The following is a 17608-nucleotide window of genomic DNA, read 5'->3' as shown; positions in this document are numbered from 1 at the left end:
AAGAAGTGCACGGCGTCATGTGATCGATTATGTGGGGCAGGGCTTACCTGGGCCCCCGCAATATTTTATACAAGTTGACACCCCAAGGTAGGGGTAGCAGAAAACCCTGGTAAGCCACTTCCAACAGCCAAGATGCCAATTTTTATTGCGCTTTCACGACTATTTGTGCTCACGATGCTCTCGGGGTGGTCACACACAATGCAGCTTCCAGTACTCTTTGTGCCTGCAAAACCTTTTGGGGTGGCTGCACTGTTGTTGCTTTTCAGTCCATGCGTACCCTGTAACTTCCTGCTGAAATCACAAAACGCTTTACACCAAGCTAGGGGCTGCCAACCCTGCGAGAGACACAAGTATCTGAGGGTTAGCAAGAACTTTGGTAATTGTTATGTACTGAGTTGAATAGGATCCAAAAGGCAGCAGTCTGATTGGTCTGAGAACAATAGGATTCAGAACGTAGCAGTCTGATTGGTCCTAGAACAATAGGATTCAGAATGCAGCAGTCTGATTGGTCCACAGGAGCCACCCAATCCAGCTCCAGGTGGAAGTGAATCCGCAACCTCAGTGGCCTACAGGAGATTCCCAAAATTAGCCAATCACGTTGGACCGATTGTGTAAATAATGTACCGTGTATAAAGCAGACATTCTGGGGGAACTTCCATTCCTCCTCACCACTATGAGCTGAATAAAGAGCATGAAATCCACTCTCGACTCCAAATATATTTCAGTAATGAAGACAAACCTGCCCCTCCCACTTTCCTACTCTCCCCCCCACCTTCCGGTGACGGATCACGGACAGTATTGGACCAGTCATATAGCTATGAATAGCACTGATCTTCTTTTAAATAATTCACGGGCAAGTTCTCCTGCCCACTCGTGGATTTTTATAAGGGTCACTTGACTACCACCGGGAGGAATGTGGTTGCAATTTGCAGCCTGGGTTTGTTTTGCTTTGGATTCCACCTGTTGGAACTCACTAAGCTTTTTCCTGCTTGATCAAAGCAGTGGTTCCAATGCACATTCAGAGGTCGTTCATGCCCCAAGGGCCTAATCCAAGGTTCCCAGTAGTCAAGCGGCCTTAGTTGGGTAGATGTTAATAAGCTTTGGATCAAGGCCATAAATATGCAAGGCCATGCCTGGGCGGAAAACAAAACTGCAGGAGTTCTAAGAAGGGAAAATGCCTAGTGGGGTTTGTCAAACTAGGGACAGATAACAGCCCCCCCCCCCGTCCCTGACTGCTAGCAAGTGTGGAAAAGGGGAAGGGGAAATTCACCTCCGTCAGGATGCATTCATGTTGCATGTAGCCTCCAGTGCAGGCACATGTGAAAAGTGATGGACTTACTTTGCATTATGAGAGTCGAACTCCTGATAGCAAGAATACAGAGCAAGCAGAGCGAACGGGCTCCTCTGGCGAGCTGCACCCGCCGCCAGATTGTATAAGATGTGCCAGAGGCTAATGTTATAATTCTCAAATCCCCAGGCGGACAATATCTTTCTTAAGATCCGTGTAGGAAACCTGTCAGTTTCGGTTTCTCTCTGTTTTTTCCCCTTTCCCCAGTGCTCAGTTCAGTTCCTCGCATTTCGGCGCCAGCTTACGCAGATCGTCTCCTCCTGAAAATTGGCCGGCGTTTTTGTGTGGATTTCTTCTAATATGCAAGTTCTTTTCGCAAGCAGATTTCCCCGAACGTAGTGAAATTTTGTATGTTGTTCTCACATATTTTATGGATTCTTTCCCCTAATATAGGCATCGTTTTACACTTTTTTGATCAAAAAATTCAGAGCAGTGCGAGTTCCAAAGGATAGCTGTGTTTCGGTTGGCGTATTGTTTTGGGGAGTTGGAATTGGGTAAGTTCTCATTAAAATGTGACCCAAACAGCATATCTCCCCCATCCTCTTTTCAGGGGCACTACTAATATACATTAATTTGCACAATCATGCTCTTTTGCCTAAAGACTCCTGTCCTCCTAGGTTTTGCCTGACTCAAGTGAATCATGCGCCGTCAAAGCACACCAACCAGATGCTGGTCAATCACATTTTTGGAGTAACAAGGCCATGTTAAAAACTAGGCTGTGGGACATAGATCGCCAGGACTAATCTCAGCTGCAGAAAAAAGATGTCCCCCTCTTTCTTTTTGAATCTCTTGGGTGCAGGAATTTAACCTTAATTATTTACAATTTTTGTTTAACCCGCAAGAAAGAAGGGCTTTTTCGCTGGCTAGGTTCAATTCTAATCCTCCTAACCTCCTTTGGGGTAGGTTTGCGGGTTTGGCAGAAGGAGATAGGATCTGCCCATGTGGTGCCCACCTGGTGGAAACTCACATGGCCCTTAAATGTAAAATATATGATGCTCTCCGCCAACAATTCTTAGACCATCTATGTATTCCAACACGGAGGTTATATGCTTCTTATTACAGGGGATAGACCAGGAGCTCACCAAGACAGTAGCTAAGTTCCTCTATTTAATTTTTTGTCACCAAAGTACGCTACAGGATCCTGCCCTTGCTGGAGACCCACAGAGATGAAATAGATTGCTCGCCTCTTCTTCCCTTTGGCAAATGACTTTACTGTTGAAATGGCAACGAGATCACACGAGCCAATTTATTCTGAATGTTCGTATTATTATTTTTTATTTTATTAACATATAAAACACATACATATACATTTATACAATACACATACACAACACACTACCTAATTTTCATAACATAAAACATACCTACATTACTCTATATAATACCTACCTATACTAGATTCTGAATGTTTGTAAGTGATGCCAATAAAGGTTTGATGATGATGATTTTTGGAGTAAGAAGTACCTTATTCACCTAGCCTTGCACACCCAGGTGTGTGTTGGATAACACACCTTGAAACCCATTGATTGGAGTGCATAAAGGTCAACCCACTGATCTGACTTGGCACAGGCTGCTTCTAGTAATTTTAACATGAGTTGGAACTTGAGAACAGTCCTTATAATGGATGTGTTTTGGTTTTGTTTCTTAGGAGAGGAAGATAGCTTGTTGAATTTATAGGCTATGGGGATCGGGAGGGGGGGGATTGCAGATGATACTGGCAAAGACACAAGGAGCTATTTTGCTTTCTCGCCCCGCCTTTAGTTAATAATAATAATTTATTATTTATATCCCACCCATCTGGCTGGGTTTCCCCAGCCACTCTGAGTGGCTCCCAACAGAATATTAATAATAATGAAAGAGTGACAAAACATCAAACATTAAAAGCTTCCCTAAACAGGGCTGCCTTCAGATGTCTTCTGAGGGAGGGAACCACCAGAAGGCCCTCGGAGCTGGACTTCAGTGTCCAGGCAGAACGATGGGAGTGGAGATGCTCCTTCAGGTATACAGGGCCGAGGCCATTTTGGGCTTTAAAGGTCAGTACCAACACTTTAAATTGTGCTCAGAAACGTACAGTGGTACCTCGGGTTAAGTACTTAATTTGTTCCGGAGGTCCGTTCTTAACCTGAAACTGTTCTCAACCTGAAGCACCACTTTAGCTAATGGGGCCTCCTGCTGCCGCTGCGCTGCCGCTGCACGATTTCTGTTCTCATCCTGAAGCAAAGTTCTTAACCCGAGGTACTATTTCTGGGTGAGCGGAGTCTGTAACCTGAAGCATATGTAACCTGAGGTACCACTGTACTGGGAGCCAATGTAGATCTTTCAGGACTGGTGTTAAGTGGTCTTGGCGGCCACTCCCAGTCACTGGTCTAGCTGCCGCATTCTGGATTAGTTGTAGTTTCCAGGTCACCTTCAAAGGTAGCCCCACGTAGAGCGTGTTGCAGTTAATCTCATGGTGTGTTGTTGTCTTTTATGGGATACCGCTATGAACTTAGAAAAATGCTGTACAGTATTCCGAATAAGGCACTGTCAGGGTCTCAAGGGAGCTGTGTGAGGAAGCTGGCTGCATTTGTAGTCCCAAGAATGAGACTTGCAGAAGGTTGTCTCGTGGTTCTCGGGGGCACCAAATCCTGGCTTCTCTCGGGTGCCAAGGCCTCCACTCAGGATGGAACCCTGCTGTGCAGATGTAGCGGCATCTTTCCAAAACAAAGCAGCTCGCTGCTTTCATGAACCCAAAGCCCCCACGATGAGAGGAGAGAGGGAGGCGAGCTGCAGGAAGCCACACCTTACCTCATCTCTGCTCTTTCCTCCATGCCAGTTGCCAAGCTGCAGTCTGGAAAGGGGAAAAGAGAGAGAGAGGAGAGGGCAAGGATGGGGAGGGAGCTGCGGGCCAGCCGGCGCCAGGCAGCTTCTGTGTTTCTCTGTGTTTGTGCACTGTCTCTGGCCCGCTGGTTCACAGAACAGCCAGCACTTGTCATTCAGGGCCCAGCTGCCGCCCGGAGCCGGGAAGGAAACCTTCCTTTTTCTGTCCCTCCAAACTGTTCTGTATCTCCAAGAAATAAGCAGGAGAAGGGCTCGTTAGGGCTGGAACATGGCTTTTTTCCATAGAATCATAGAATCATAGAGTTGGAATAGACCACAAGGGCCATCGAGTCCAACCCCCTGCCAAGCAGGAAACACCATCAGAGCACTTTTTGGGGGGGAGTTAGAAGATTTGAAATACAGTGGTACCTCAGGTTACATACGCTTCAGGTTACATATGCTTCAGGTTACAGACTCCGCTAACCCAGAAATAGTACCTCAGGTTAAGAACTTTACTTCAGGATGAGAACAGAAATCGGGCTCCAGCAGCGCGGCAGCAGCAGGAGGCCCCATTAGCTAAAGTGGTGCTTCAGGTTAAGAACAGTTTCAGGTTAAGAACGGACCTCCGGAACGAATTAAGTACTTAACCCGAGGTACCACTGTACATAACTATATTTAATGGGGAAATATTGCAGCTACCTTCACACGTTCTGGCAGCTTCCGTGCAAGGTTTGGTGAGAATGGTTGGGGTTGAGCTATTGGACACATTTAACCCTGAAAGCTTGTTTAATGTTCTACTGGGTCTTTACACGGCTTTTAAAGATTTGCTCTTCAGCCAGTTTCTGGAGAAACGGACAATTGCATTTTCAGATTATTGTATATTGCTTGTATACACTTGTCGCAAGGGCCAAATTTATCCTTTCTCTTGCCCAAGGCAAAAATGACCAGGAGTTCGGTGACACACTCAGAATAATTCTGTGTGTGCAGCTGCAACCCATTTGGGTCTTTGTAGCTGCAAATTTCAGGGGGTGACAGACCCGGGTTCTGCCAATTTGTCAGCAAGGAGAAGGCCAACAGTGAGAGTAGAGTCTCTTAACCGGCAAATGAGATACCCCAACCGTCCATTTATGATAGGGCCAGGGAGCTTGGGCTGGCCCTAGCGTGTGGCAGAGTGAAGCAGCTGCCTCAGGTGCTGGATACTGTAGGATGATGCCCCTAAGTTAGACCTGGTACCCCTAAGTTAGCCCTAAGCTAAACTTGGAGGAAGATTTCATGTTCAGTCCACTTGGCTTCTGCACGTGAGTGAGTGCCTTCATTTCTTTCATGTCAGGCAGAAGAATGTCTTGGCACCTGGCCTGTTATGATTCAGAAGATTCCTTGCCGATTTGAGTTTGATGGTTTCCCATAGTTTCCCCATTTGGTTAGTGCGGGTTGTGGACATAAGCAGACACCCCTCTTCGCATGTCCCAGGTCCAGGATCCATCGTACCACTGAGTTCCCCTTTCACAAAACGTCTGAAGAACTACTGCAAGAAGGGATGAGAAGCATGGGGAAAGGGGAGTCCATGCTGCACCCACTAAACTAGCCTGCTGCCTCAACACACCTTGAGTGTTGAAATAGGGTTCTGTTATGTACTGAGTTGAATAGGATCCCAAATGCAGCAGTCTGATTGGTCCTAGAACAATAGGATCCAAAATGCAACAGTCTGATTGGTCCTAGAACAATAGGATCCAAAATGCAGCAGTCTGATTGGTCCTAGAACAATGCAGCAGTCTGATTGGTCCGCAGGAGCCACCCAATCCAGCTGCAGGTGGAAGTGAATCCACAACCTGATTGGCCTACAGGAGAATCCCAGAATTAGCTAATCACGTGCAGCCTATTGTGTAAATAATGTATATAAAGCAGATATTGTGGGGGAACTTCCATTCCTCCTCACCACTATGAGCTGAATAAAGAGCATGAAATCCACTCTCAACTCCGAGTATATTTCAGATTCAATGACACTCCACCTCCCTCTGACATCAGACAGGCAGCAAAATGTATTCGGGCAAAACAATGAATGATCCCAATGCTAATCTGAATGGATTGCTCCACTACCGATTTCAGTTCAGATGCTAATTTAAAACAATGAAACCATACAGTGGTACCTCTGGATGCGACCGGGATCCGTTCCGGAGCCCTGTTCGCATCCAGAAGTGAACACAACCCGCGTCCGCGGGTCGCGATTCGCCACTTCTGCGCATGCGTGTGACATCATTTTAACTGTCTGCGCATGCGCGAGTGGCGAAACCCAGAAGTAACGCGCTCCGTTACTTCTGGGTTGCCACAGCACACAACCCGAAAATAATTATCCCGAAGCTACTTCAACCCAAGGTATGACTGTATTTGAACTACAAAATGAGAGGGTGTGGTAATCAATCTTCCCAAAATTTATGCCATCTTATCCAAAAGCCTTTTGTAAAATGCCCAGTAGATTCCACACTGAATAGGGAAAACCACTCTGTAAACCAGACTTCCTCAGTCTGATACTCCCCCCACCCCAGATTCTGTTGACTACAAATCCCATCATCCATTACCACTGGCCATGCTGGCTGGGGCTGATAGAAGTTGTAGTCCAAAACATTTGGAGGGCACCATGTTGGGGAAGGCTGCTGTACATGCTTAAGGTAGGGCTGCCATACATTGAGGATCGGCAAAATATCCAGGAAAGCCCAGACATATGGCAACTAGCCTGGATTGGCAACCCTAGCTTAAGGATACGGTCTGATTTGTGTCCAGGCATTGCAAATAGGCATCGTGGGAACAAAGGAATCTGCCTTATACAACTTTGGATAAGTGATCCACCTAGCTCAGCATTTTCTACACTGAAGCTGAGCTAGATGGATCAGTGGTCTGAGATGGTATACGAGGTCTCCAGGGGTTTGGACAGGGGATTCTCCCAACTCTACTTTGAGATTCTGGGGGCTGAATGTGGGGCATCTGGCACACAATCTACCACTGAACTATAACCCCCTTCCCCAAAGCAGTGCTGATTCCAGTTTCAAATAAGTCCCTCATGAAATTCTTTGCTGACGCCGCCTTCCCCTTCTGCAGGTGTTATCAAGGCCCAGCTGAACCACTTTTAAGTGTTAGTATTGAATGATCAACAAATGAGCTCTTACTTTTTGAAAGGTCAATGGTTCTAAGAACAAGGGCTCTAAATAGCCGGGACGGAGATAAAACGAGGGGCTGCGTCACAAGTGCACTTAGGCCAAGACAGAAGATGGGAAAAGAGAGAGATGAGAACAATAAGTTCAAAGTCACTGATTATCCGACCTGCACAAGGTATGACTAATATATGGTGGCCAGTCAGTCACTCAGTACATCTCCTTATTTTATTTCATTTGCTGCAGTGCCAGGCAGACAGCAAAACCAGGGGTTTAGACATGCCCTTGATTGGCTGCCATTTACAGCTGGGGAGCAGCATTTAGGTTGTTGAATCGTAAGTTTTGCAGGACTGGCTTAGCACCAGTGGTGATCTATGATATCTTTTTTTTTTTAAGGAATATTTATTAAATTTTCCAATTTTTTAAACAAACAAAACAAACAGAAACATTAAACACAGGCATAAAATTCATAAACCATACTTTTAAATAACAAATTTCTCAGACCTCCTCATACTTCTCCTTCTTGTATCCCAATTAAGATTATTTGTTCAGCAAATCCTTCATTTAAAGCATTGCAGCTTATAACATTACCTTATTTTTCTATGATATCCATGTATCTCAGGGGACAAGAGTACCCCATCTGGGTAAGGAACCAGGATGGGCCAAAGATAAGAATGGGTAGAGTCAAAGGTGCATAACCGCCAACACTTTGAAGCCAAAATCCAGGACATCATCTTCCCATTTTTATAGCATGGTGGCCATTTTGGTTGCCATGATCTTGTGTGATTTCACACCACAGTCCCACCCCCAAAAAGCACGTTTTCAGGCACAGTGTGCCCAAAATGTGCAATTTGGGGCACTGCATGAGATCACGGCCCCCCAAAAGTGCTTTATTTGGGGGGAAATCGTGCCGCAAAATTGCGCGAGATCACAGCAACCAAAATGGCCACTGTTCTCTTGCAATTAAAAAATAGTTATTTGGGGACACTTTCAGGGTATGCAGGTGTGATTCTTGCCTTTGTGCAATCAGTTGGAAGTTTCCAAGAACATTTCTATGTACACATAACTTCATATAGGCATGAAGGAGACATTATTACAGCATTATAACTATGGCATGTTGCATTTCTCAACTTTCAAATTCCAAAAATGAGGGTTGTGCTAAAAAAGTTGCAACATGACTTTGGAATTCAAAATATATTTTGCTTAAACTAATATAATTCACTTTTGCTTGGTAAGTAAGATGCGTGTGAAATTTCATGGGAATCGCTAAAAATGATTCCCATGTACTTGCAATTATATTATATATTATTATTTTTATTTATTATTATTATTACTATTATTTAGCAGTACCTGACATTTTCAGAAGGTAAAATTTTTAAAAAAACCTTTGGCTTTCCAAAAGCAGCTAATGTGTTTCTTCATCAGACATAGACTTACCAAACTAAGTGTTGTCCAGTCACAACAATAAAAGCAGATTTTAATTCCTCTCACTGAAGAACAGATTTTAAAAACCCCTCACTGAAAAGAAAAATGCAAAAATTAAGTTTGGCCCTTTAAAATGGCACACCCACCTCAAAGCACTTTGGTTAGTAGGCGGTGAATAAATATTTCAAATAACACATCACAGTCAGGCTGTGTACACTAGACCTATAAGGTACATTCAAAGCACATTTCCCCCCTCAAAGAATTCTGGGCACTGTAGTTTACTCCTCACAGAGATACAATCCCCAGCAAACTTTAACAAACTGCAGTGTCCAAAATTGTCTGAGGGAAAGAACGAGCTTTGAAGATACAGGGAGTAGCCTTTATGTCTGGATTTCCCTGGACATTACCAGGACCTTGGGCAAGTCAATAAAAAAATCGTGTTTTTTTGGTGCTTTTGCGAAAAAGCTCAACAATTCTGGGGTTTCCTGTTTTTTACTTTTTGAAATATGGCAACCCTACCTAGAACAGAGGCAGTCAAGGCTGTGTCCTCTACATGTCGCCGAATTACAACTTGTAACATCCTTGACCTTTGGCCATGCTGGCTGGGACTGGTGGGAGCTGGACTCAGGCAACATCTAGAAAGCCACAAGTCCCCCACAAGAACATTCCTTCCAAGCCCGAAATAGTGTGATCAGTCCAGACCTTGGGCTCCTGTAAACCTAGCCACCTAAGTCTTCTCAATGGAGATGCTAACGGGTGAAAACGTCACCTAAACAGTGATTTACAACATGGGTACGTCCTGCCCATTTCACTGTTCAACAGGAAGTTAGCTGGAAGACAGGTCTACCTTTATTAGCTGCAAGGATTTTTTCTACGCCGAAGAGTCAGAGTCAATTTTGTCATGTGCCACTTGTGGCAAATCTTTAATTGCTTGGGTGCCAGACTCCTCCACAACCCTCGCCTTGCCGCAGGTTGCTTGGCCAATTAGTTCCTCCCCAGTTGCCTGGTAACCTAGGAGACAAGAAAGTCACATTTCTAGGTAAGGAGGCTGCTAAAAGAGTTCTTTCTCTTTCTCTCCTACACTGAGAAAGCATCGTGGTATAACTCTACACTAAAACTAAGGTTTCGGGAGCTGGTACAGTGGTGCCCCGCAAGACGAATGCCTCGCAAGACGAAAAACTCGCTAGATGAAAGGGTTTTCCGTTTTTTGAGTCGTTCCGCAAGACGAATTTCCCTATGGGCTTGCTTCGCAAGACGAAACGTCTTGCGAGTTCTTGTGAGTTTGTTTCCTTTTTCTTAAAGCTGCTAAGCCGTTAATAGCCGCTAAGCCGCTAATAGCCGCTAATAGCCGCTAAACCGCTAAGCCACTAATAGCCATGCTTCGCAAGACGAAAAAACCGCAAGACGAAGAGACTCGCGGAACGGATTAACTTCGTCTTGCGAGGCACCACTGTACTTTAATGGAAGCAGGAGTGAGAATGCTATTTTGCAGCAGTTTGCCTGTGATTCTTTTTATCTGGCCTGGGGAGAAAGCCTACTGATTTTATGGGGACCAAAAAGGAAAAGATAATAACGCAGTCTTCATATCCTTCTATGTCAACATGAAGTTGACCAAGGGCAGAGCACATGCTTTGTGCATGCATGTAAAAGATTCAATGTCCACATCTCCAAGTGGAACTTAGGTAATTATCTTATACAAAGTCAGACCATTGGCCAATCTAGCTCATTGTCTGTTGTTGCCTTCGACTAGCGGTGTGTCATGGACCGGATGGATGCTGAGGAATGGGGGGAGAACTACCTGGGTAACCCCCAAGGGGAGAAGGCTCAGCGCCCAGGGATTCGTGGTGAGATGACAATGAGTGGTCAGAGGGAGAAGACTGGGAGGAGGAGGTGTCTGAAGCTGAAGTTGGCAACAGGGCTTAGTGAGCTGGGAGAGTCGGTGGCAGAGAGCAGTCCAGAATCAGGGGCAGAAGCTGGAGAGGAGAGGAGGGAGGCCAAGAGGCAGAGATGAGTCTGACTGGTGCAGAGTCATAGGTGTCTTCCCCGCCTATGGTGACAAGCTTGATCTCTAAGGGAACCCCAGCAATTTTGTTTGCAAAAAAATAGACTGCTAAATGGGTATGTCTCTGTTATGTAAGGCAGAAGGCCAAGTACAGGTGACTTGTTGCCACTGGAGGTAATGATGGGAGTTGCCGCAGGAAGGAGGGCATTTCTTTCTTCACCCCCTACCCTGTCTAGAAGTGATGCTCAAAATTGTCTGCATGCAAAAAAAAGAACAATACAATGGTAGTTTGATACGAAAGCAGCTCCTTGGTGGGAGTTCTTAGCGTTTACCATCCCTGGTTGCATAAGAACACGTGTTGCCGTCTGAAGTGGAATGCGAAGGAGGCCATTAGAGCCTCTCCCAGTGACCTGTGAGGACATAATGTCCCCTTTAATCTCCTCTTTGCCGCTTTGAAGAGTTTTCAGTTCGCACAGATCAATGGCCCAGCTGGAGAGTTTACTCAGCTGTTTCTGAGGTAATGCCTCATGTCTGGGTTCCCTACAATGCTTTTGAAATGTTAGAAAAAGTCACTGCTTATTGCAGAGAGACATGCAGATCCCAGGAGCTTGATGGCGGGGGCTTATTATCCAATGCGAATAACCCTACAAATGCCAGGGCGTGATTTGAAAGGCTTTCGCTAGAGTTCAGAACGTTTCTGGAGAAAAATGCCAGTGCTGCCTGGATAAGTCTTCATTAGATCAAACTTTCTAGCAATTAAAAACAACAACAACAACTCCCTAGCCTAGGCATCTGTAGGTTACGTGGGTTCATAGCTTTGCAACAGCAAAGTACCGGAAGGGGGAGGGGAATCCCTTTTTAAAATCAGAGCCAGAGAAGAACATTTCATCCCAAAGTATCTGTTTGCTGCTGTGCCTATTTTGCACAGCCTCTTTTTTGCAGTTTGGTTCCTCCAAAACGGCAAACTTTATACATATATATTTAATTTGTCTGTCCGGATCAAACTACTTGGCTGGACCTGATTTCCCCATTAAAAAAACCCTGTGTCAGTTGAGCTTTTCCAGACAGTCGCTATTTTTGCAGGAAGGATCCAAAGACACACATTGTATGTGCAAATTCCATGCAGAAGTTGCCCCAACCATGAAGATACTTCACCTCCCAAATTTCCTGGTCACCAAGGCTGAGTAACTGGAGGGACAGTGGCATAGCTGTCAACTTACAGATTTGAAAATAAGGGACCAGCAGCCTCGAAAATAAGGGATCAGCTGCCAAAATAAGGGATCAACAATTACTTTGATAACATACATATTTTGTTGCGTGCAAATGGCTTTAGATACCTATTAGGTCCATAAATTACCATATAGCATATATTCAACACAAAAAACCAGCAACAATTTGTTGTTGACAAAGCACAGCTGGACATAGAAATGGCCCCATTACCTTCAGTAGCTTATTTAAGGGACATCATCAATAAGGGACAGCAGTGGGACATGGCGCTGGGATAGGGGACTGTCCCACCAAATAAGGGACGCTTGACAGCTATGGGTGGGTTTGGTCTTCTCAAGTAAGGGAGTTGTTTTTGAAAAAAAAAAAGTCTCAGGCTGTGTGCACATTCTCATTTCCTGTACGTATGACATTAGCACAATCCATATCTATCCTGACACTTCTTTGGAAATACTGCGTTTTGATGCATTTCCCCCCAAAACCAGCTGGTAATGTGAATACACCATGAACTGAGTTTCAGGAAGGCTTTTGTTATTACAGCTAGAGGATTTATGTATATATTGCTGTCTGGTGATGAAAAGCTACATTACATTGTGTGTCTCCTTATTCCTGCTGGCGGGCAGGAAGCTAAATTTGCGGCTCTGCTCTGAAATGTTTCTTTTGTTTTCATTATGGCATATAGCTAAATTATTGCAGCTGCTGTGGGTAGGTCCAGTATATGGCATTGTATGTTATGTATATGTATTCTCCCCTCCAATAATTTGTATTGCTTTTCATGTAATACAAGAACAACACATGACTACATTAATTTGTCCAGTGGTACATTCTAATTAAGGTTCATATGAAGTACACAGCACACAAGCAATGCATCTATTTATGTATTACCTATTCAAATATCCTCCCCAGGGAGATTCTCGTGTTTGGGGTGGAATAAGAGTATCTCCTGTCTCATTTACAAAGGAAAATAAAGGAAGCCAAGTCTCACGAAAAGTGTCTATCCCTGAAGTGCCTTTAATTACCTTTCTGTGGTACGTAAGGCGTTCAATAAAGCCAAGTTCCAAATATTATTTAACCAGATTTCAATGGAGATAACCATTTTGCTTGATTTCAGTGACGAATGCTGCTCACATTGCTATGTTATTGTTATGGATTCCTCCTACTGCTGTCTTTATGGTGCTTCTGGTATATTTTAGTTGTTTTAATTATATGTTGGAAGTTGGAACTGACCCTAGAAGGCATCCTAAAATATTTTTAACAATAATTATAACAGCAGCAGCAGCGACTTCAGGAAGTATGATTTTCAGCCGTCAGCAGCGACGAAAACATACAAAAATGTGTTATATTAGGAGAAATCGCTTGTAAAAATGCGTGCATTCATCAAAACGGCATACATGATTGCGTTTATTAGGGAACGTTTGCACCAAAATGCCAAAGAATTTGTGAATTTAAAAAAACAGATTGCAAATGGCTGCAGAAATGTGTAGAATAAGAGAGAGAAAATGAGAAACTGAGAGAACAGAGACTGACAGATCTCAAAAGTGAATAGAGAAGGGAGAGGCATACTGTTGCAGCTGTAAACTTTATAAACAGAACTGTAGAGAAAATGAAGACTCCCTGCGGGCCATCTGGTTGTTTAAAACACTGAAACAGTTTATGGCGCATGCAGCAGATATTGCTGAGCAACGGTAGGGACTCAGTCAGTCAGAACTGCTCTCCCACCCCTCCAGAAATAGGTTATTTTGAGCATCCTGTCCCCAAGAGAGCAGTCCTATGCCTTCAGATCTTCCATTGTGGCAGGGCCTTCTCCTGCCCAGCCTCTTCCTGGGTCCTGCTGCTTGCCGTGTGGCATATCTGTAGCCCCAGTCAGTTGCACCAGGTCAGGGAAGAACAGGGGCCGGGTGGGAAAAGGCAGGAAAACTGCGGCTGCCTTGCTTCCTGCCGTATCTGGGAGGTTTTAAATGCATAGGAATGCTCTTTGGCTTCCAAACCAGCAATCCTGCACGTACAGCTTTTCAGGGGTGCTTCCCACGGCGGACATTTTAGCAGCATTGCTGTGCTGAGAGCATTGGTGGAAGCTTGGGGAAGAGCCTCAGTCAAAGAGCCCTAAGCACCTTTCCCAGCGTCTGTTGACCCCAAGCATGACTGGAGTCGAGTCCCCTGGGATGTAACGTAAGCAGTCAAGTACAACACTTCCTGTTTGCCCAGAGTGGACACACAGGGGGATGTTACTCCAGCCAGGAGGACTTCCTGTCACACCTGTGTGGAGCATCCTCTTCCTGCCTGTGACCAGGTAGATGGTCATGACCTTGTGAAACCCTGTAAAAGGGCCAGTCACACAGCCATCTTCCTCTTGATGCCATGCTCTCTTTGACTTTTATAATAATAATAATGATGATGATGATGATGATGATGATGATGATGATTTATTATTTATACCCTGCCCATCTGGCTGAGTTTCCCCAGCCATTCTGGGCGGCTTCCAATCAAGTGTTAAAAACAATACAGCATTAAATATTAAAAACTTCCCTAAACAGGGCTGCATTCAGATGTCTTTTAATGAGAAGATAGCTGCTTATTTCCTCGACATCTGAAGGGAGGGTGTTCCACAGTGTGGGCGCCACTACCGACAAGGCCCTCTGTTTGGTTCCCTATAACCTCACTTCTCGCAATGAGGGAACCGCCAGAAGGCCCTTGGTGCTGGATCTCAGTGTCCGGGCTGAACGATGGGGGTGGAGACGCTCCTTCACGTATACTGGACCGAGGCAGTTTAGGGCTTTAAAGGTCAGCACCAACACTTTGAATTGTGCTCGGAAACACAATATTTGATGAATTATTTGATGAATTTGATAATATTTGATGAATTATTGTATTTTAATATTTTGCTGGAAGCCTCCCAGAGTGGCTGGGGAAACCCAGCCAGATGGGCAGGATATAAAAGGGTATAAATAATATATTATTATTATTATTATTATTATTATTATTATTATTATTATTATTATTACAACTCTTTGACTTTCTTCTGATATTGATGTATTTTGCTGTCTGCTTGCTCTCAGCCAGCAGGACATGGGCTCATTCCCATATGGGATGAACTCAAATCCTTTTCTGTAACTACAAACCAAAGCTGGCCTTCAGGGAACCTACTGTGAACTGAATGTAAGTACAGTGGTACCTCTGGTTACGAATGAGATCCGTTCCATAGGCCCATTCACAACATGAAAAGAGCGCAACCCGCAGCGACGTGTCTGTGCACACGAGGGGTTGCAATTTGCCGCTTCGGTGCATGCGTGTGATGACATTTTGCGCTTCTGCGCATGCGCGAGTGGCGAAACCCGGAAATAACCCTTTCCAGTACTTCCGGGTCACCACAGGACGTAACTGAAAGAACGTAATATGAAGCGGACGTAACATGAGGTATGACTGTAAATTTATTATCATTACTTTTAAAAGAAGACTGCTGTATCTTTATTCTTTTTAAGAGGAATTAAAGAGGAATTTACCAGGAACAAACCCAATCTGGGCAAGCCAGATTGGACTACTTAAGTAAAGAGATTCAAATGAATCTACCAACCAGCTTCCTGCAATCTACTGGGAAATGTACTCTGCTACTGACTCACTACTAGCGTGAGTGAGGAAGGATAATATTCAATCAATATATCGTCTCCTACTATCCACAACATTCCCACAAGTCCAGTGTAGAGAATCCCTGTACATCATAGACCACACCTCTGCGGAAATTTTACTTGCATAACTATTAAAGGTGCCGCAGCCCTGCTCTCACCTGGCCACTGGAGCCCTGCGCTAGGCAGCCACCACCTGTGGTTCCTGAAGGGGATAGTCTTGGTTGATGACATCACTATGCCATGTTCCTACCTAAGCACTTACTGGTGGGAGCTAAAGGGTTGCTTTACGGGTCACATTTTTTGTCAGCCCAAAACATACGATGCTGCCAAATACCGAGTTAGGCCATTGGTCCATTTTGCTCAGCATGACCCAGGCAGGCAGTGGCTCTCCAAGATTTCGGAGTAATGCGCTCTACGTGGGGCTACCTATGAAGGTGAACCGGAAACTACAACTAATCCAGAATGCAGCAGCTAGACTGGTGACTGGGAGCGGCCGCCGAGACCGTATAACACCAGTCCTGAAAGATCTACATTGGCTCCCAGTACGTTTCCGAGCACAACTCAAATTGTTGGTGCTGACCTTTAAAGCCCTAAACGGCCTCGGCCCAGTATACCTGAAGAAGCATCTCCACCCCCATCGTTCAGCCCGGACACTGAGGTCCAGCACAAAGGGCCTTCTGGCAGTTCCCTCACTGCAAGAAGTGAGGTTACAGGGAACCAGGCAGAGGGCCTTCTCGGTAGTGGTGCCCTCCCTGTGGAATGCCCTCCCTTCAGATGTCAAGGAAATAAACAACTATCTGATTTTTAGAAGGCATCTGAAGCCAGCCCTGTTTAGGGAAGTTTCTAATGTTTGATGTTTTGTCACTCTATGATGATGATGATGATGATGATGATGATGATGATGATGATGTTGGGAGCCATCCAGAGTGGCTGAGGAAACCCAGCCAGATGGGTGGGGTATAAACAATTTCCTCCTCCTCCTCCTCCTCCTCCTCCTCCTCCTCCTCCTCCTCTTCTTCTTCTTTTCCTCCTTCTCCTTCTCCTCCAGCCCTACCTGGGGATTGAATCGCTGGAAAATCGCTGCTGCGGTCATGTAAACGGCTACCATTCAGTAGCATACCTGCATTGACCCCTTAGATCATGGGGTTCCAACCCTTTTGAGCTCCTGGGCTATACAGTGGTGCCTCGCAAGACGAAATTAATTCGTTCCACGAGTTTTGTCGTCTTGCGAAGCATGGTGTCGGAAAAGTTTTGGAAAAGCTTCAAAAATCACCAAAGTCTTCAAAAACCTCAAAAAAGGCTACCACACCGCGTGCTATGAGTTGCTCCTCAAAGTAAAGTCGCAACTGTATTAACGGTGTTAAGAAAAAGGAAACAAACTTGCAAGACGTTTCCGTCTTGCGAAGCAAGCCCATAGGGAAAATCGTCTTGCGAAGCAGCTCAAAAAACAAAAAACCCTTTCGTCTTGCGAGTTTTCCGTCTTGCGAGGCATTCATCTTGCGAGGTACCACTGTATTTGCAAACCAGACAAACCCTCCAGAACCAAGCGCCTATTCTATTGGCTACAATGCGTTTCTTTCCAACGGAGCTTCAGTTGAGCAGGGTACCAGAGCAGGCCTCTGCGGGCACCTGTGCACCCACAAGCACCAAGGTGGCACAAGCTATGACAACTTGGAGAATACTTTCACATTTGCCTGAGTGAATGGGCGCCCCCAGGAAAAGGAAGGACCGCCTGCATCAACATTTAATGTTCCCACATTGAACGGCTAGGTCAATAGAATTCATTGCCTCTAGACGCAATGACCAGCCTTAAGGACTGTCAACGTGGATTGCATATGGGAGACAGTCCATATATGTAGGTAGGACTGACAGGTGAAGACAAACCCTACACATATATAACTTGCATGCATCTAAGCTTTTACGCTAGTAGCACATAGGAGGTGGGAAGAGCAGGCGATCCTGTTCCCCCTCTAGGCACATTTGCTACACAAGCATCTAGCACGTATAGCCTTAAGAAGCTTTTTAAAAAGAGAGAAATCCA

This window comes from Podarcis raffonei, chromosome 3 (assembly GCF_027172205.1).
Source record: "Podarcis raffonei isolate rPodRaf1 chromosome 3, rPodRaf1.pri, whole genome shotgun sequence".
NCBI classification, from domain to species: Eukaryota; Metazoa; Chordata; class Lepidosauria; order Squamata; family Lacertidae; genus Podarcis; species Podarcis raffonei.
Note: the sequence above shows the minus strand (reverse complement) of the source record.